At 36.4% G+C, this 20581-nt stretch overlaps 1 long non-coding RNA gene across 1 annotated transcript in view; it reads right to left on the minus strand.

Moving 5' to 3' along the window:
* Window positions 1-20581, minus strand: part of LOC139030872 (uncharacterized) — a 272068-nt gene that overhangs the window by 53702 nt on the left and 197785 nt on the right. The gene's annotated exons all lie outside the window — the stretch shown is intronic.

A 20581-nucleotide genomic window follows, 5' to 3' on the forward strand; every position in this document is an offset into this window, starting at 1 on the left:
TAGGATGATACAGCATTTAAGATGACAGTTGACTCAAATAGAAGGATATTTCAAGGTAAATGGTGACTTTTAGGCATATAGTTGAACTAATCTTTCCTTGGTTTGGCATAGAAAGCTAAACACTCATTCATGATATGGTCTAAAATTTTTCAGGTTGTTTGAGAACTTGTCTGTGACTCAAATATGCTGTAATCTCAAATAAACATTCTCTAAACCATATGCTTGTGCAAGGAATTATCAGAGTATTATTACATTCTAATTTTATTATTTGTTTTTAAATGACAATTTTCTTTGTTATTTTCCAGATAGAATAAATATATATATTTTAAATTATCTTCCTCCTCTTTCCCAACCTCCTCCCTAGATTTTGGATGAGTCCAAATGACATTTTAGTAAATCAAATTACGGTGTTTTGGTTTCAAATATAATCATATTTACTGACCACAAGACTTAAAAAAGTGTTTTAATTAGAATGATATTTCTAGTTGTTGGGAAAATTTTAAATTATTTAATAAAACTTGAACACTGAAAAGGACCTACGGATCTATTTCAATTCTCTTATGTAAGAGAGAAAGCAACAAAATAAAATAGAAGTTTAGCAACTTATTCTATGTCACACTACAGTTAGTAACAGTTTTACAACTGAATTTAGGTTGTTTGACTTCAAATATCATAATAACATCATCACAGTATATTTATGAAAATATAATCTTTTTAATTTCCAAATATAGGATATTATGAGATATTTGATTTTCCTTATAAATTCTTAACTGAATGTTACTTCTAGGAATTTCCTTACTTTTTCACCACCAGAAGCCATTTAGTACGCTCTATCTGATGAGTTACTATGATGCCTGTATTACAAGGCCTTGGGGAGAAACAGCTTCCATGATCAATACTTACAATACCTCTCTGGGTGAGAACTGTTCTGTAGCAGTGCACTCAACTTACTCAGTCTCAGCACAGAATCAAATATATGAGCATGAGAATATTAAAACTGATTACTGTCTAGGTTTCGTCCCTAGAAGCGTTCCGACCCATGGTTAGAGCTTAGACATGGAGCTAAACTGCATGTCTTCTTATGATTCTATGATTACAACTCAGGAATCTTAGGCTGGTTACAGAGTGCTTTGGTATCTCAGTTTCCTCATCTTTAAAATGGAGTTAATAAGAGTAGTGACCTCATAGTTTTCCATAAATGAATAAAATTAAATATGCATGCTGCTGTTGCTGCTACTAAGTTGCTTCAGTCGCGTCTGACTCGGTGCAACCCCATAGGTGGCAGCCCACCAGGCTCCCCCATCCCTGGGATTCTCCAGGCAAGAACACTGGAGTGGGTTGCCATTTCCTTCTCCAAAGCATGAAAGTGAAAAGTGAAAGTGAAGTCGCTCAGTCGTGTCCGACTCTCTGTGACCCCATAGACGGTAGCCCACCAGGCTTCCCCGTCCCTGGAATTCTCCAGGCAAGAACACTGGAGTGGGTTGCCATTTCCTTCTCCAAGTTATATGTTGAGTATAGTACAATTGCTCAACAAATGTTAGCTTGAATTATCCTCACTAATATCATTTATCTGAGTTTTACTGCAAAATTTCACAGGTAAAATACTTATTCTCTGTAGAAAATCTGTTCCACTCTCAATCATATAAAAATCATAGACTCTCAGGCAAATAGCTTTACAGAATTAGAGTAAAAAAACTGCTAAGGGAAAAATGCAGAAGTATCCCAGTACAACTGTATAAAGTTATCAATATCAAATCTTTTTTTTACCATGGAACAGACTATACAAAATGAAACCTGTATTTTATTTTCTTATTTAAAGTACTTGTTCTAGAAGCAATTTGCTACTACTAGCCTATAACTTGGGTCCCAGGCAAGGAGTTTACTACAAAGCTAGGCTCTGCAATATGCATTAATAAGAGAATCTTTATGGAAAATATATGTATTGGCTTAACCCAGAGTGATGAGCTTTTTTAAAAAATGTATCATATCAAATATCCCAAGTTATCTATTCAAAAGTGACTTGGCAATATCTACTTGGATGAAGTGATAAGTAATTTCCCCTGTAAGCTAACACACACCATCAACATATGAATTAAATATAACTTTAAAATGTTGAATTGTCACTAAACAGTTGGGTATTTGATAATAATGTTAGCTTTCCTATTAAAATGAGGGTAATAATGGATCTTAACCTTAGAAAAAGAGGTAGAGATTGATGAATTAGACATTTTTGCATAAGATAATGAATAATTACAAAATCCACAGTGATTTGTAGGATCTTATGATTCTATAAAGTGAGAGCACCCTTGTATTGTACTAGAGATACATTAATAGACCAAGTTGTCAAAAGTTAATAGAAATGAGAGGAGAAATACATTAATGTGTCTAAATGAGAGTAGGTTTTAAATTGGAAGAGACCCACAGTATCATTAATCTATGACTTCATGTCTTAGAGATCCAACTGACTTGAGAAATTGCTGGAGTTGATACTCACAATAGAAGCAAAAATAAGTAAAATACTTTTTTATCTTTTATAATTTTAATTTTTCTGACTTCAAAAGTTACTTTTTCTTCTCTTTAAAGTTTAACAATTAGGGAATATTTATTTTAAAATTCTTTTATATTAATCTCATGAATAAATTTTCAACTACCACAAAATAAAAAGGATGGTGATTAAGTATGTATTCAAATTATTAACAGTTAACCAAAGTAAATTTATGAGTTCCACTTAATAGTCTGAGGAAAAATACATGAACATCCTCCTTCTCTGATTCAGGTCAAAGAGGCTACTGAAAACTGTCAAAAGGAAATGAGCTTTATTCACATACTGGCCTTGCTTGAGAATAATCTCGAAACTTTCACAAGCCTCATTAAATTTTGCATCATCATATGCCCCCTATTCTAAGTATTGCCAACTCTAACTGAAAAGCTCTGAATGTAAGAAGAAACTAATTGAATCTATGGATTCTATTCTAGTTATGAGTAGTAGGTAATAAAATAATTTCCATTTAGCATCTTTTAAAAGTCAGATTGTTGAGGTAAAATTCACATGCAATAAAATTCACTTTTATAGCATAGAATTCTATGAGTTTTGTCAGAAGCATATAGCTGCATAACCATCATCACCATTAAGATATAAAACAGTCCTTCCACTTTCAAGATTTCCTCATTTCTCTTTTTAGTCAACCTCTTGCCCTTTCCTCTATTACATGATAATCACTGATTTGTTTTTCTACCCTTATGATTTTTCATTTCCCAAACCATTACATAATAGAATCATAGAATATGTAACCTTCTGAATCTGACATCTTTCACTTAGGATAATAGAACTGGGATTCATCTTGTAGTTGCATGTATTCATAGTTCATTCTTTTTCCTTGCCAAATAGTATTTTATTGTATGGATGTACTACAGTCTATTATTTGTTTGGGTTTGAATCATTCCCATTTGATTATATCTTTACGTAACAGTTTGAGTTCTATAACATTTGAATTAAAATAATGGAGAGATACAGAAATAAGACTTATGAAGAAAAAAACCCTTGCTTAGTCAGCTCTACCATTTTCTCTTGTATCTTCCTTTCTCCTAAGGATGAGAAGTGTCTCTGCCTCCTCCACTCGTGGGAGTGCACACAAGGTCTCCTGTGCGCTGAGAGCCAGCACAAAGCAGCACCTTCACGGGAACGAAGGCTGGATCAACTAAGACCCCTGTCTGAGAGGGCTCCTGGGGAGCAGGGGTTAGCTGCAGCTCACTGTGGGCACAAGGACAGTGGTAGTGGGAGGCCCAGAGAATTCTCATCGGTGGGAGCTCTCCCAGAGGTCTTCATTTCGGCAGGAAGACTCTCCCACACCGAACAGCCTGCAGGCTCCAGTGCTGGAATGCTTCAGGCTAACCAACCAGAAAGATAGGAGCTCCACCCATCAGCAGACAGGCTGCCTGAAGTCTTAGTAAGCTCACAGACACCCCAAAACACACCCACTGACATGGCCCTGCCGACTGAGGGACAAGACCCAACTCCACCCACCAGAGGGCAAGCACCAGTTCCTCCCACCAGGAAGCCCGCCCAAGCCCCTGGACCAAATTCACCCATCAGGTCTGGGGACAGACACCAGAAGCAAGCAAGAGGAATTATGATCCTTCAAAATGAGACAACAGAGAAATAGGAAACCACCAGTCAGACTTCTCTGGTGGCCCAGTGACTAAGTTTCTGTGCTCCCAATGCAAGCAACCTGGGTTTGATGCCTGCTCAGGGAACTAGATCCCACATGCCAAAAGTAAGTGTTTGTGAGCTGCAACTAAAGATTCTGCATGCAGCAAGGAAGAGTGATCTGAAGATCCTGTGCATGCAACTAAGACCTGGCAGAGCCAAATACATATTAAAAAAAAATATGCTTCAGATGGAGGAAAAGATAAGAAGCTACAAGAAGAACTAAATGGAGATAGGCAATCTAACTGAAAAAGAATTCAAAGAAATGATAATAAAGATGATCCAAAATCTGAAAAAGAAAAGAATGGAAGTACAGACCAAGAAAATGCAAAATACATTTAACAAAGAGAAGATTTAAAGTACAAACAGAGATGAACAACACAAAAGCTGAAGTGAAAAGGATACTGGTGGTTTAGTTACTAAGTTGTGTCCAACTCTTGCGACCCCACGGACAGAGGAGCCTGACAGACTACAGAACATGGGATTCTCCAGGTAAGAATACTGGAGTGGGTTGCCATTTCCTTCTCCAGGGGAAAAGTACACTAGGAGGAATTAATAGCAGAATAAGTGAGACAGAAGAACCAATAACTGATCTGGAAGACAGTGGTGGAAATCACTGCCACAGAACAGAATAAGCAAAACAGAATGAAAAGAAATGACTGCAGTCTCGGAGACTTCCTGGACAGCACTAAATGCATCAATACTCATATTTTAGGAATCCCAGAAGAAGAGAAAGAGAAAGGGCCTGAGGAAATATTTGAAGAGATGATAGTCAAAAACTTTTCACACGTGGGAACAAACAGTCAACCGAAGTCCAGGAAGCTCAGAGAGTCCCATGCAGGATAAATCCAAAGAGGAATCCACTGAAACACATAATAATCAAAGTAACAAAAAATTAAAAACAAGGGAAAAGCAAAAACACAAAACAAAACATACAAGGGAATCTCCATAAGATTATCAGCTGTTTATTCAGCAGAAACTCTGTAAGCCAGAAGGGAGTGCGTGATATATTTACAAACGGAAGGTTTGTGGTAACCCTGTGTCAAGCATGCCCACCAGAAAGATTTGGCCAAGAGCATTTGCTCACTTCAGGCCTCTGAGTCACATTTTGGTAATTCTCACAATATTTCAAACTTTTTCATTGTTATATATTTGTTATCATAGTCTTATCTGTGGTCAGTGATCTCTAATGTCACCGTTGTGATTGTTTTGGGGCACCATGAACTATGCCCTTGTAAGACAAGAAACCTAATCAATAAATGTTGTGTATTTTCTGACCACTCTACAAACTGGCCGTTCCCCTCCATCTGTCTCCTCAGCACTTCCTATTCTTGAGACATAAGAATATTGAAATTAAATTGATTAATAACCCTCCAGTGGCCTCTAAGCGTTCAAGTGAGAGGAAGAGTCTCTTGTCCCTCACTTTAAATCAAAAGCTAGAAATGATTAAGTTTAATAAGGAAGGCATGTTAAAAGCTGAGATGGACAGAAACCTTGCACTGAACAGTTAACCAAGTTCTGAATACAGAAAAAAAAAGCTCTTGAAGGAAATTGAAAGTACTACTCCAGTGAATATTTGAATGATAAAGAAAATGAAACAGCCTTTTTGCTGTTACAGTAGGAAGCTACCAGATGATTTCATTATGAATAATCCAATCTGCAATAACAACAGATTGATACTTATAAAGATGATAGGAACATGCACTCAATACTCTAAATTATTAGTATGAGTTTCATACAACACTCAGCCTTGTGAGTCCAGAGACTTAATGTTATCAGTGCCCAAGGTTTATCTGACCTAGAAGAGCTGCCATACTGATCTAATACACATAAAACTGATAGGTAAGCAAGAATGCTACACACGTGCCCTGGATACATAATTACTTGGGTTCAAAGCACATCTCCAAGACTGGTTAGTATTACATTTTAAAAGGTTTTCTAATCTCTTTGAGTTTCCATTTCCCTGTCTTTAATATGTAGATAATAATGACTAGTTTATAGAATTTTTATGAGGAGGATGTGAAATGACAAAATAACAAGAATCAAGGAATCATCATACTGAAGAACAGGGAATCTATAGCCAGACTTTTTGAGTTCAAAACCTGTCTCTACTACTTACTAGCTGTGTGACTTTAGGTAAATCATTGAAATTTCCTATGGCTCAGTTATTCAACTAGAAATGGTGAATAATAACAGTTCCTCTCACTAAGTTGTTTTGATGGTTAAACTAATCAAAAGGCATAAAGTGCTTAGAATAGTGTGCCTGGCACATACTAAATTCTGAATAATCATGACTATGATAATATAAAGTGCTGAATCCAGTGTCTAACACAAAGGAGGTATTTTTATGAGTAGAATTCTATCCATTGACTGTGTAACTCAAGAACCTAAACTTACAATGAGCTAACACAATGATAGAGAAAATCACGCAGGAGGGAATAGGAGAGGATGCAGATATTTTGGAAAATAAGTTTTCTAGTAATTCTTCCAAAAACTTTCAACACCTCATTTCCCTAAAAACCACTGATAGATAAGGTCATTATCATCCACTGGTTCACTGAACAGTATACGGTTAATGGATTTTGAGATCAGTTAGACTGGGGATAGTATCAGCTCACTCTTCGTAGCTCAAAAAGTGAGAAATTATTACATGAGAAAATGAGAAATAAAGCTGTCAAGAATACTTAAGACAGTCTAGCTGGTTCTTACTTTCTCATGAATAAACTACTGTAGATTTGTTGTTGTTATTTAGTCACTAAGTCTTATTGGACTCTTTGCAACCCCATGCACAGTAGCCTGACAGGTTCTTCTGTTGATGGGATTTCCCAGGCAAGAATACTGGAGTGGGTTGCCATTTCCTTGTCTAGGGGATCTTCCCAACCCAGAGATGGAACCCATATCTCCTGCATTCTTTGCCACTGAACCACCAGGAAATCAGGTTTAAATCTAGAAGGCTGCATGGTACACCTGTATTCAGGACATGGGGAACTGTCTGGAAGAATCCAAGTTTCCATGTCCCTCATTAGAATGTAAGCTCTGTGAAGATACTTCAATGCCTGTTTATTTCACCTTTGCAGTTACAGAACCTAAACAATGCACATAACAGGTACTCAATGAATTATTTTGACTGAATGAATAAAAGAAAATGGACAGATTTTATTTGAGTCAAGAAAATCTTGTCCCTGGAAATTGCTTAGGTAAAGCACTGCCAGTGTGTGCCTTTTTGACTATAATTTTTCTTGTTTCTGTTGCTCTCCTAACTCTCTTTTGACTGAGACATTTGTTCTTTAAATATTTTAGTATGCTCAAACTGATTACTATCTTACTTGGCCTAGAATTCATGCAATATTTTTAAGAAGTTTTTGCAGATATGTGTCATGATCTGCAGTCAGTTAACTGTATAATTTTGTCCTCAGAGTATAAATTTAGTTGTTAGTTTATCAGAGGTAGAATATGTAGGAAAATTACCCTTATGCTCATTTATAAAATATTCTACCCTCAACAGTCTAAACGGATTTTTTTCTGCTTATATAACATCTGCATATCTTGGTGATGCCTTGAAAAGTATTCCTAAATTTCTAAGTGCATGCTCTTTCAGATTTTTTCTGAAACTGCCACATACAAAATGGGCTACTTTTTATCTTGTCACTTTCAAATATCTAACAAAAGAATGAATTTCCATTTTAAATAGAATAAAATTTGTAACAAAACTGTGTTATCAAAACTGATATAAAGAAACATCCTGGGAGGGAGATTTAAGAGGAAGGGGACATGTGTACACCTCTGACTGACTGGTGTTGACTTATGGCAGAAACCAACACAATGCTATAAAACAATTATCCTCCAATTAAAAAATAAATTAAAAAAGAAACATCCCAACTTAGATTTTCAAGATAAAATAAGTAAAAGTAAATAGGTAGCTAGATCATTTGTTATTAATCTTTAATTTTAAAGTACTGAGGTACAAATTTGTAGTAAATTAACATCAGTAAAATGTGGCAAAGGGAACCTGTTATAATTCCACCAGAGATGGCTAATATGAGGTTAATAACATGTGTTTCAGCAAGGCAATCAAAGAGCCGTGTAGTTATTAAAGAGGAAGTCCTCAAGCTTATTTAACTGACTCATGTCTATAAGTCTATATTTAACACTTTATGAAGGCAATGAATCAAAGGAAAAAACAATGGTATTGAAATTTCAAACTGCATACCAATGGCTTCTAAGCATCAAGGTTGAAAAGTTTCCAAACAAGGAAATTTTAGATAGCTAATTTAGCAAAAGTAAATCACTTTGCTCTAAACCATAAACAAACACCATACTGTAAATCAATTATACTTCAATAAAAATTTTGAAAAACCTTCCTTGTCTCTGCTCCTCAGGCCTCTACACACTAACATGTTAAACTGCCACCGAACGCTCCATGAAACAATGGAAAGAGGGTCATTGGCAAATGTTGAATATCTGATAAATGTTAAATGGTTGCTGAATACTCGACCCACTTACTCTACCCAGACTGGAATTTAAGGGGTTTCTCCCAGGAGCCTGTGGGGGAGCCAGACAATGGGTGAAGTTCTGTGGCTTAGAAAAGTGACTCCAATTCAGAGACTGCCTTCAAGTAGCCTGCACTCTGGAAAAGGACAACGGCAGGGACTTCCCTGTGGGCCAGTAGTTCAGACTTCACCTCTCAATGCAGAGTACAGGCTTAATCCCTGGTTGAGGAGTTTAGATCCCACATGCTTGCAGCCAAAAAACCCAAAATGTAAAATACGAGCAATATTGTAACAAATTCAACAAAGACTTTAAAAATGGTCCATATAAAAAAAAACCAAAAATACAACAGCTTAAAAAAATAAAGGTCAATGACATACGTGCTCATTAAAAAAACAACAAACTTGTAACACTGAGACATGAGTACAAGGTTCCTGGTCACAAACTACTAGTTCTGTGCAGAGAGATTTTTTGGAGTGAGGTATGGCAAGATCAGAAAAGAGTTCACAGATATGGCAGGGAGTGAAAGCTGATGCGGATTTAGGAAAATATCAGGAAGGGATACCAGTCTTCTTTGGTAGACCCCTCTATTTCCTCTATTTCCCCTCTATTTCCTCTAAAACCCCTCTATTTTCTCTCCAACACTTTTGTCCTCTCTGCTTCTCATGCTGGTCTGTACACAATAATTAGCCACATCAATTGACCTTTTTGTTTTCTTTCCCATTTCTTTGCAGTTGCATTGGTTTTTTAAGCTCCCAACATAATAGTATTTTTTTCTTGCATGCATATTTTGCTCCACATAATTTTTGTGAGACCCATTCATATAGGTACATCTATCAATATTTCGTTTTAAAAATTGTTGAATAATCTTCTCTTACAGGACACATCACAATTTGTTTATGTATTGATGAGCATTTGGGCTGCTTCCAATTTTGAGCTATTATATATAAAGCTGTCTGGGAAACAAACAGAGATTGTTTTGCTGTTTTTGAAATTGTACCCAAGTAGTGCATTTCAGACTCTTGTTGACTATAAAGGCTACTCCATAGATCCCACACGCTTGCATAAGTCTCCATAAGGCTAATCCCTTGTAGACAAGGGATTCTTGTCCATAGTAGTACACAGTCATCTGAATTAAATTTGCCCATTCCCATCCAAATAGAAGGGGGAGAAGTGACAGATTTTATTTTCTTGGACTCCAAAATCACTGCAGGCAGTGACTGTAGCCATGAAATTAAAAAACACTTGCTCCATGGAAAGAAAACTATGACCAACCTAGACAGCATATTAAAAAGCAGAGACATCACTTTGCCAACAAAGATCCGTATAGTCAAAGCTATGGTTTTTCCAGTAGTCATGTATGGATGTGAGAGGTGGACCATAAAGAAGACTGAGCGCTGAAGAACTGGTGCTTTTAAACTGTAGTGCCGGAGAAGACTCTTGAGAATCCTGTGGTCTGCATGGAGATCAAACCACTCAATCCTAAAGGAAATTAATCCTAAATACTCAAGGATCTTCCTGCAATGCAAGAGACATGGGTTGGTTCCCTGAGTCATGAAGAGACCCTGGAGAGGGAAATGGCAACCCACTCCAGTATTCTTGCCTGGGAAATCTGATGGACAAAGGAGCCTGGCGGGCTACAGTCCATGGGGTTTCAAAGGAGTTGGACATGACTTACCAACTAAACAACAACGGTACAGAGTTCAGTAGTACAGTATCTTTATTTCAAGCCCAGGATATCCAGAAGCAAGCCTAAAAGCATCGGTATATAGTCGACCATGTCAGCCAGATACCTAGGTTGAACAGATTGGATTTACAAATGTGCTCTCAGAATGAAATTCATTTGTATGTAGGGAACCTACTGTATGGAATTTTAGAGCCACTTAAGGAAACTGACTTCCAAAAAGGGGAAGTGACCTGGGAAATGCTACACAGCTAGGCATCAACCGAGCCCCTATCTCCCGGCCCTGCATTCCTTACACGTACACCGTCGGTCTATATTTTGGACTAGTGTGGAGTTTATTTTTGCCTCTATTACATTTATTTTCATGGGCAGTTTATGTTTAACAGAGTCATTTGGTCATATTTTTAATAACCATAGTTTAAGAGTACTCAGTCTGTCCTCTTTGATTTCTTTCATCAGTGTTTTATAGTTTTCTATGTATAGGTCTTTTGTTTCTTTAGGTAGATATACTCCTAAGTATTTTATTCTTTTTGTTGCAATGGTGAATGGTATTGTTTCCTTAATTTCTCTTTCTGTTTTCTCATTGTTAGTGTATAGGAATGCAAGAGATTTCTGTGTGTTAATTTTATATCCTGCAACTCGACTGTATTCGTTGATTAGCTCTAGTAATTTTCTGGTAGAGTCTTTAGGGTTTTCTATGTAGAGGATCATGTCATCTGCAAACAGCGAGAGTTTCACTTCTTCTTTTCCTATCTGGATTCCTTTTACTTCTTTTTCTGCCCTGATTGCTGTGGCCAAAACTTCCAAAACTATGTTGAATAGTAGTGGTGAGAGTGGGCACCCTTGTCTTGTTCCTGATTTCAGGGGAAATGCTTTCAATTTTTCACCATTGAGGGTGATGCTTGCTGTGGGTTTGTCATATATAGCTTTTATTATGTTGAGGTATGTTCCTTCTATTCCTGCTTTCTGGAGAGTTTTAATCATAAATGGATGTTGAATTTTGTCAAAGGCTTTTTCTGCATCTATTGAGATAATCATATGGTTTTTATCTTTCAATTTGTTAATGTGGTGTATTACATTGATTGATTTGCGGATATTAAAGAATCCTTGCATTCCTGGGATAAAGCCCACTTGGTCATGATGAATGATTTTTTTAATATGTTGTTGGATTCTGTTTGCTAGAATTTTGTTAAGGATTTTTGCATCTATGTTCATCAGTGATATTGGCCTGTAGTTTTCTTTTTTTGTGGCATCTTTGTCTGGTTTTGGAATTAGGGTGATAGTGGCCTCATAGAATGAGTTTGGAAGTCTACCTTCTTCTGCAATTTTCTGGAAGAGTTTGAGTAAGATAGGTGTTAGCTCTTCTCTAAATTTTTGGTAGAATTCAGCTGTGAAGCCATCTGGTCCTGGGCTTTTGTTTGCTGGAAGATTTCTGATTACAGTTTCGATTTCCTTGCTTGTGATCGTTTTGTTAAGATCTTCTATTTCTTCCTGGTTCAGTTTTGGAAAGTTATACTTCTCTAAGAACTTGTCCATTTCTTCCAAGTTGTCCATTTTATTGGCATAGAGCTGCTGGTAGTAGTCTCTTATGATCCTTTGTATTTCAGTGTTGTCTGTTGTGATCTCTCCATTTTCATTTCTAATTTTGTTAATTTGGTTCTTCTCCCTTTGTTTCTTAATGAGTCTTGCTAATGGTTTGTCAATTTTGTTAATTTTTTCAAAAAACCAGCTTTTAGCTTTGTTAATTTTTGCTATGGTCTCTTTAGTTTCTTTTGCATTTATTTCTGCCCTAATTTTTAAGATTTCTTTCCTTCTACTAACCCTGGGGTTCTTCATTTCTTCTTCCTCTAGTTGCTTTAGGTGTAGAGTTAGGTTATTTATTTGACTTTTTTCTTGTTTCTTGAGGTAGGCCTGTAATGCTATGAATCTTCCCCTTAGCACTGCTTTTACAGTGTCCCATAGGTTTTGGGTTGTTGTGTTATCATTTTCATTCATTTCTATGCATATTTTGATTTCTTTTTTGATTTCTTCTATGATTTGTTGGTTATTCAGAAGCGTGTTGTTTATAATAGCCAGGACATGGAAGCAACCCAGATGCCCATCAGCAGACGAATGGATGAGGAAGCTGTGGTACATATACACCATGGAATATTACTCAGCCATTAAAAAGAATTCATTTGAATCAGTTCTAATGAGATGGATGAAACTGGAGCCCATTATACAGAGCGAAGTAAGCCAGAAAGATAAAGACCATTACAGTATACTAACACATATATATGGACTTTAGAAAGATGGTAACGATAACCCTATATACAAAACAGAAAAAGAGACTCAGATGTATGGAACAGACTTGTGGACTCTGGGAGAAGGCGAGGGTGGGATGTTTCAGGAGAACAGCATTGAAACATGTATATTATCTAGGGTGAAACAGATCACCAGCCTTGGTTGGGTGCATGAGACAAGTGCTCGGGCCTGGTGCACTGGGAAGACCCAAAGGGATCGGGTGGAGAGGGAGGTGGGAGGGGGGACTGGGATGGGGAGTACATGTAAATCCATGGCTAATTCATATCAATGTATAACAAAAACTACTGTAATGATGTAAAGTAATTAGCCTCCAACTAATAAAAATTTAAAAAAAAAAAAAAAAAAAAAAAAAAGTACTCAGTCTGAAAATATACACAGGCCTTAACTCATTTGAATCACGCTTTGTGGCTGTGGTGCACGGGCACTCTCCTATTTTCACTTTTCTGAATGTTCCACACCTTCTGAGATGAGTTCATACTGCTCTTATTTTCTTTATCCATCCCTCTATTGATGGGCACTGGGTTATTCCTGTATCTTGATAACTATGGATAATTGTGCAATGAAAACGAGAGTGCAGGTAGCTCTTTGGGATCCTATTTTCAACTGTTTTGGATATATACCCAGAAGTGGGGTTGTTGGCATTTCTAGTTTTAGGATTTTAAGGAAACTCCACACTGTTTTCCATATTCGTGGCACCATTTTACAATCCCAGCAACAATGTGTAGGAGTTCAGTCTCTCCACATTCTCGCCAATACTTTTTATCTTTGCATTTAAAAGTTCTGCCACAGGGGAATCGGTAGATTAAAAGAAGCTTAAGAAACACACTGACCAACCATAAACATACATCTATTTGGATCCTGAGTCAAACTATAAAAAGTTAATAATGTTAATTGAAATTTTAAACATTGTCTGGATTTTTCATGATATTGAAATATTATTGCTAGTTTTGGTATAATATGTTTATGTTTTGTTAATGAGCAGCATAAGAGATACAAATACTGAAATACTGACTAATATCTAGTAACTGCTTGGAAATAATATGGAAAGAAAGTGAGTAAAGAGATGAAACAAGACTGTCTATGAGTTGATAAGAAATGAAGGTGGGTGATAGATATATGAGGATTTATTGCACTCTTCTGTTTTGTATGTTTAAACTTTTCCATTAAAAAAGTTACATAAAATCCTGCCACAAATTTTTATGCCAATTGAACTCTCTTCAACTTTACTTTTTACTTTTTTCCCCCGATAATGACCATTACTTTATAAAAAGCTCAACTTGTTTTCTCAGACTCATTCCCTTAGTAATCTGAATTGTGGCTTAACATCCTAGTGACTCAAATGTTTTCTCAACTGACAGCACAGATATTTAGCTTTGGAAAATTCTTAAACTTTTTCTTAATGCACTGCAAAATACAAGAAATATGTCCTGACTTTTCTGACTTCAGAGACTTAGCACAAGGTTCTTGCCATAGAGTTCATTATTCCGGTCTTTGTACTAAGACTTGTATCTAAAATATTAACTTTTTTGGCAGAGGTACAGAGCTGAAAGAAGTGTGCACCCCTAGAAAACATGGAGAAACAGCACTTTATGCTGAAATTTCTCTCCCACGAGGTCCTTCTTTGCCTTACCTCTAATCTGCTTCGCTGCTCTTGATCATTTTGAGCACTATTTAAAGGAAAATGGCATAGTTTTGCAGTGATTCAAGACAAAATTGCTTATAGCCTACTGAGAGTTAGATGCCATAAAAGGTAAGAACCTGCTGGTAGCCACTGCTTCAAATTTCCAAATTAGTTTCTACTTCTCTACCAGCAGGATCTATTTTTTTCAGACCAAGTCAAATAGCGTGTATCTTTTAAATAATGTATAGGTGACTGACATCTTACAGAGTATCTACTCAAGTGATGTTTAAATCTCTTCAAACATATGTTGGAAGAGGATGAGAGATAATTAGACTGTGAGGAGAGAGGAGAGGAGAACGTTACTGTAACATAATGTATGTTATTTTATTTTAAGCTAATATGTTTGTTTTCAAGGTCATTTTCCACTGCCACACAAAATTTATTTGTGGACTTAGTTGCTTATTGATAAGTGTTTCTGAATTTGTAAATGTCTTTTAACTCCAAAGATGTCCATTCAGTCATTTTGACCAAGATTCATTTGGAGATACAAGTTAATTCAGATAGCAAAAAAACTTTTCAATTACCTCTCAGTATAACTTTGTAAATATTCATCTTCTCTCCAGATATCAAATTGTACACTTTCTTTTCCTTAAAAAACTTAAACCAAAACAAAACAATGAAATAAAACTAATCAAGAATTTCAGATATATATATGAGTACTGTTTTTTAAAAATAAAAATATAATTAAGAATTTTGAGCCAATCAGTAAATACTACAATAGTCTGGAGAGAGACAGATACAGAAATACATTTCTTCCTCTCTGAAACCAAAGGCTCAAATTTGCAGAATCATTCACTTTACCTATTTCTGGTCTTAACTAGTTCTGTAAAACATCCATTTTGTTTGACGTGGGCTCCAAATATGTTTGGGCAACAGGCACGATAAATGTTTACCCTAATGCCACACCAACCTTATCTGGTGCAAGCTTTAGTAACCTTCAGTGATGTAATGCTTTCAAAAGTATGCTTCTTGTTGAGAGTGCTTTAATTACTTCATCAGCATTTGCACTTTACATAGGTTTAAGTACTAATTTAACATCATTTAAGCTTTACATTAAGTGTTCAACATGATTTCAAAATAGGACACAATATTTTTTCTGATCTTAATTTGTATCATGTTTCAGTTTGTGTGGATATCTTTGAAATTATTGTTTTCTGTGCACTCTATGCCCATGCTAAAGGTTGTACTTACAAACTGTTTCTTGTGCCCTGCATGACTCTGATTTTGAAATTCCAATTTGAAAACCTTTACTTACTCTGATTCCATAAGGCTGATCTAGTGGTCAAAAAGATTTTGCCCCTTCTCACGTGGAGCTTGCAAAACAGAAGGCATCAAAATGTACTCTTTTCCCAAGAGGCCCTTCATATTCCTATTGGCTTTGGAGTACTCAGAAAAAAAAAATAGAAAAAGAGGAACAAATCTGTCTCCTAGTTTGTTTTTACTCGTCTGCGGCACTCTCCTGTACACCCTATGTGGATGCATCAGGAATTTTAGGCAGTCAATAATGCAAGTCATTCAGCTTGAAGTCATTCTACCATCAGAATTTCTAGTTGGTCCGGCAGTTTAATGTGTGCTGTGACGGTGGCCAAGGCCCATCCGGGCTTCTGGACACAAACATGGTCATAAGCACAAAGGAATCTGTGTCCATCCCCTGATGGTAAGGAAAGGTGGGGAGCCATTGAGAGGCTCCTGAAAAGAAAGCTCACTGACCTCCACGATCACAGCAAGCAACTCTTTGCCAACATATGTCAGTAATACCACTCTTTAAGTATCAAGTATTTAGCAAATCATGCCCCTATGACATTTAGTGTTTTGTAGCCAAGAAGATTTGTTTGAGCTCATTATAACATATTGCAGACAATGCAGTTATTTCTTCTCATTATGTATCTAAAATATTCCTATGGTTAAAATTTCTTAAACAGCTCAGGACAACACATAAAGAAAAATGAGTTTAGCTATTCTGAAATTTTCTATGTAACGTGCTAGATGAACAGATAAAGATACATCTGTAAGCATAGATAATGTGTTGTGTGTGCTTGGCTGCTCAGTCGTGTCTGACTCTTTACAACCCCATGAACTGTAGTCCAGCAGGCTTCTCTGTCCATGAGAATTCTCCAGGCAAGAACACTGGAGTGGGTTTCCATGCCCACCTCCAGGGGATCTTCCTAACTCAGGGATCGAACCAGGGTCTCCTGCATTGCAGGCAGATTCTTTACCAGCTGGGCTATCAGGGTATTATCTACCCAAACATAGATAATAAACCTTATTAATATTAAGGGACATTTTAGTGGACTTCCCTGGTGGCCCAGGGGTTAAGACTCTGCCCTTCCAATGCAGGGGACATGAGTTTGAATCCTAGTTGGGGAACTAAGATCCCACATGCTGTAGCAGGGTGGCCACAAAATAATAATAATAACAATAATAACCTATAAAATGGTATTCTCAAACCATTAAAAAAAAGAATAAAGTGGCTTTCTCGATGCTAACACATAAGTTGCATCTAAGAAGTATCGTCATTGTTGTTTAGTCACCAAGTCGTGTCCAACTCTTCGCAACCCCATGGATGCAGCCTGCCAGGCTCCTCTGTCCATGGGATTTCCCAGGCAAGAATACTGGAGTGGGTTGCCATTTCTTTCTCCAGGCAATCTTCCCGATCCAGGAATTGAACATGTGTCTCCTGTTTGGCAGGCAGACTTTACCACTGAGCCCTAGTTATTTTTTTTACAAATTCTTATTTCAGCTCTAATTTTTTCAACCAGTTTTACTTCCATGAATATTTTAGAGTTAACATCCTTTTACAATATCTTTGTATGCCCATAGAGTACTGGTTTCTGAAACCTAAATTACTTAGTTTAAGAGCAGAGATCCTGACAAATGGGCCAAATTGCTCTCCAAAGAGATCCTGCGAACAGCGTACGAATAGGTTTGATTTTCTATACTCTTGGTATCAATTGGTATTACCAAATGTTTTTGCTAACTGACAGTGGAAACTGAAAGACTATTTTTTGGGGCTCCAAAATCACTGCAGATGGTGACTGCAGCCATGAAATTAAAAGACGCTTACTCCCTGGAAGGAAAGTTATGACCAACCTAGACAGCATATTAAAAAGCAGAGACATTACTTTGCCTACAAAGGTCCATCTAGTTAAAGCTATGGTTTTTCCAGTAGTCAGGTATCGATATGAGAGTTGGACTGTAAAGAAAGTTGAGCACCGAAGAATTGATGCTTTTGAACTGTGGTGTTGGAGAAGACTCTTGAGAGTCCCTTGGACAGCAAGGAAATCCAACCAGTCCATCCTAAAGGAGATCAGTCCTGGGTGTTCACTGTAAAGACTGATGTTGAATCTGAAACTCCAATACTTTGGCCACCTGATGCGAACAGCTGACTCATTGGAAAAGACCCTGATGCTGGGAAAGATTGAGGGCAGGAGGAGAAGGGGATGACAGAAAGTGAGATGGTTGGATGGCATCACTGACTCAACCGACATGAATTTGAGTAAACTCCAGGAGTTGGTGATGGACAAGGAGGCCTGGTGTGCTGCAGTCCATGGGGTTGCAAAGAGTTGGACACGACTGAACTGAACTGAACTGAAGGGTAACATCACATTACTTACTGGTCTTTCTTAACTAGGAATGACTTTGGAAAAAGCATTTCGTGTAATTACATACCTTTTGAATTTTCTTGGGGTGACATATATTTTGAATTTTCTTGGGGTGAGCTCACTTTTCTTTTGTCCATTTATCTACCTGGTTATGTTCATTTAATTGATTTATAAAGCTCTTTACTTTTCATATGTAAAGGAAATTTGCTGCAGTTAAGGAAATTAATATGAAATGCTTTTCCCCTTTAAACTTAGCTTATGATTTTTTTCCACCTAATGGTGGAGCAGAAAATTTTAATTATCATGTAGTCAAATTTGTCCATCTGTTCAATGCGCTTCTAAGTTCTTGTATTTTGCTCAGAAAGGCCTCCTCCAATCCAGCATTATGAAAATATTTGCCTGCTCAGATAATATTACAACTTCATATTCCTACTTGAATATATGAATCATCTGGAAAATGTTGGGTATAAGGAGTGAGGGTCAGTTTTATTTTTTTCCAAATGGCTACTCAGACTTTTGCTCCCACAAACTTTTGATTTTGTCTGTTTTGCCATTTATATAAGATTCCACTCTTTTCATATACTGAATTCCATGACGAATTTGTCTTCGTTTTTTAACTTTCTATTCTATTCCATTGTTCAAATCAGTTTTCACAGACAAAGTATTTTCTAATGAACACTTGAAAGTCCTTTATTTCTCTGGCTGTTCCACTCATCTACTGCTATTCAATAAATCATCTCAAAGCTTCATGGCTTAAAACAATAGTTTGCTGGTCAGCACAGTGCTGAGGGTTGCCAGCCTGGGAGGTCCTTCTTCTGGTCTTGCCTGGGACCATTCATGCGGCTGCAGCCGTCTGACAACTCAGCAGGGGTAGACAGTCCAGACGGACCCACTCATGGATCTGGAAGTTGGTGCTGGCTGTCCCCGGGGACACCTGGTTCTCCACTCACGGATTTTCATCCCCGCTAGGTTCCTGGGTTCCCTCACATCCTGGTATCTGAATTCCAAGAAGGCAAGCCCCCAAACACAAGCACTTATCAAGTCTCTGACTCCCCCTCCCCTACAAACACACACTCACTAATGTTCCACTGACAGAGCAAGACATACAGCCAAGCTCAAAAACCATGATTAAAAGAACTTAGACTGCTCCGTTAATGACAGAAGTGGATAAGAGTCTGTGATGCTTTTAACCCACTATACTGGCTATTAACTCCAGTTAATTTCTAATTTTGTATGTTTATACTTTCTTTTCCTTATTCTTGATTGGAGTTAGCTGTGGTCTATACATTTGACTTTCAGGGGGTTTCTTTCCAGAAAACTGTCTTGGCTACATTTGTTGTCTAAAATTTTTTCTCTGTGCGTCTATAAAGTATGTATTTGTTTCACTTCTTATATATGATTATTATGTTTTCTTATTATAAAATTATATATTATACATAATATATAATTCTGGTAACAATCTGCTTTAGCTTGACTATATTTTCATTCTCATTATTTTCTAAATATTCTGCAATTGAAATTCTGATTTTACATTTTGAATAGTGTTAGCTAAAAAAAGAACCAATTTTTGTATATTTATTACAAATTTTTTAAAAAGACTGAACTTTGCAATACATTTAAATTTGAGCAATTATTGAGCTACTGATTTTGACCTACTTTACATTTGTGTAAACTTGAATCATAATGAATAAAAAAGGGTTATCTCATATTTTCAGGTTATAGCCTTTGATGTATATGTTTGTGAATGTGCAAATGATAAAGGAAATATTATAAATATACATGTATATGTAGACATATTTGCCTACACCATGTTTTCAGAACATAGACTTTGATATTTTATACAAACAAGTGTAGATAAGTCACAAGAAAACTTGTATACATATAATATTGGTCATAGGTTAGTCCACAAACATTACCTCAATAATTTCTAACTTTAAATGCAATACAAAGTATAACTTCTGGTTTTAATTAACAAGTAGTAATAAAAGTAAAATATTTAAAAAATCCCTCTCTTAAATAATCCTATTCAAAATGCAAGACAAAACTGAAATTGAAAAATACTTAGAAGTAATGAAATGAAAATAAAATGAATGGGATCAGGCTAAAGCAGTTCCCAGAACATAGATACACATATGCCCATGTCCATATATACACCATTTCCTTAATTTTGTTTTTTTAATTCATTATGTCTTTATATTTTGTCTTCTGCATTTGTGTAATATTCATTCTACTACTGCTATTTTGGCCTTAATAATTTTAATAATGTCATTTCATAAATAGTCTCAAGATTTCAACTTCATTGTAGATTGCAACTTTGTCATTGTAAAATTCCCTTCATCATCTTTACTGCTTCTTGCCTTGAACTCAAATTTTTCTGATATTGATATTATATCCTTTGGTGGAGGGGTGTGAGGGAAGTTTGTTGGTATATGTTTGCTTTGGTGTTCTTTCTTTATCTATGAAATTCAAAAGCTTAACTTTTCCCCCTAAAACATAATGTTTCAAGTCTCAAAATTAAAGTGGTTTTTTTTTTTTCATTCTAGACAGAGATGTTTTGGTTTGTTTTTTTTTTTTTCATTTATTTTTATTAGTTGGAGGCTAATTACTTCACAACA

The sequence above is a fragment of the Odocoileus virginianus genome, chromosome 24 (genome assembly GCF_023699985.2).
Source record: "Odocoileus virginianus isolate 20LAN1187 ecotype Illinois chromosome 24, Ovbor_1.2, whole genome shotgun sequence".
Taxonomy (NCBI): domain Eukaryota; kingdom Metazoa; phylum Chordata; class Mammalia; order Artiodactyla; family Cervidae; genus Odocoileus; species Odocoileus virginianus.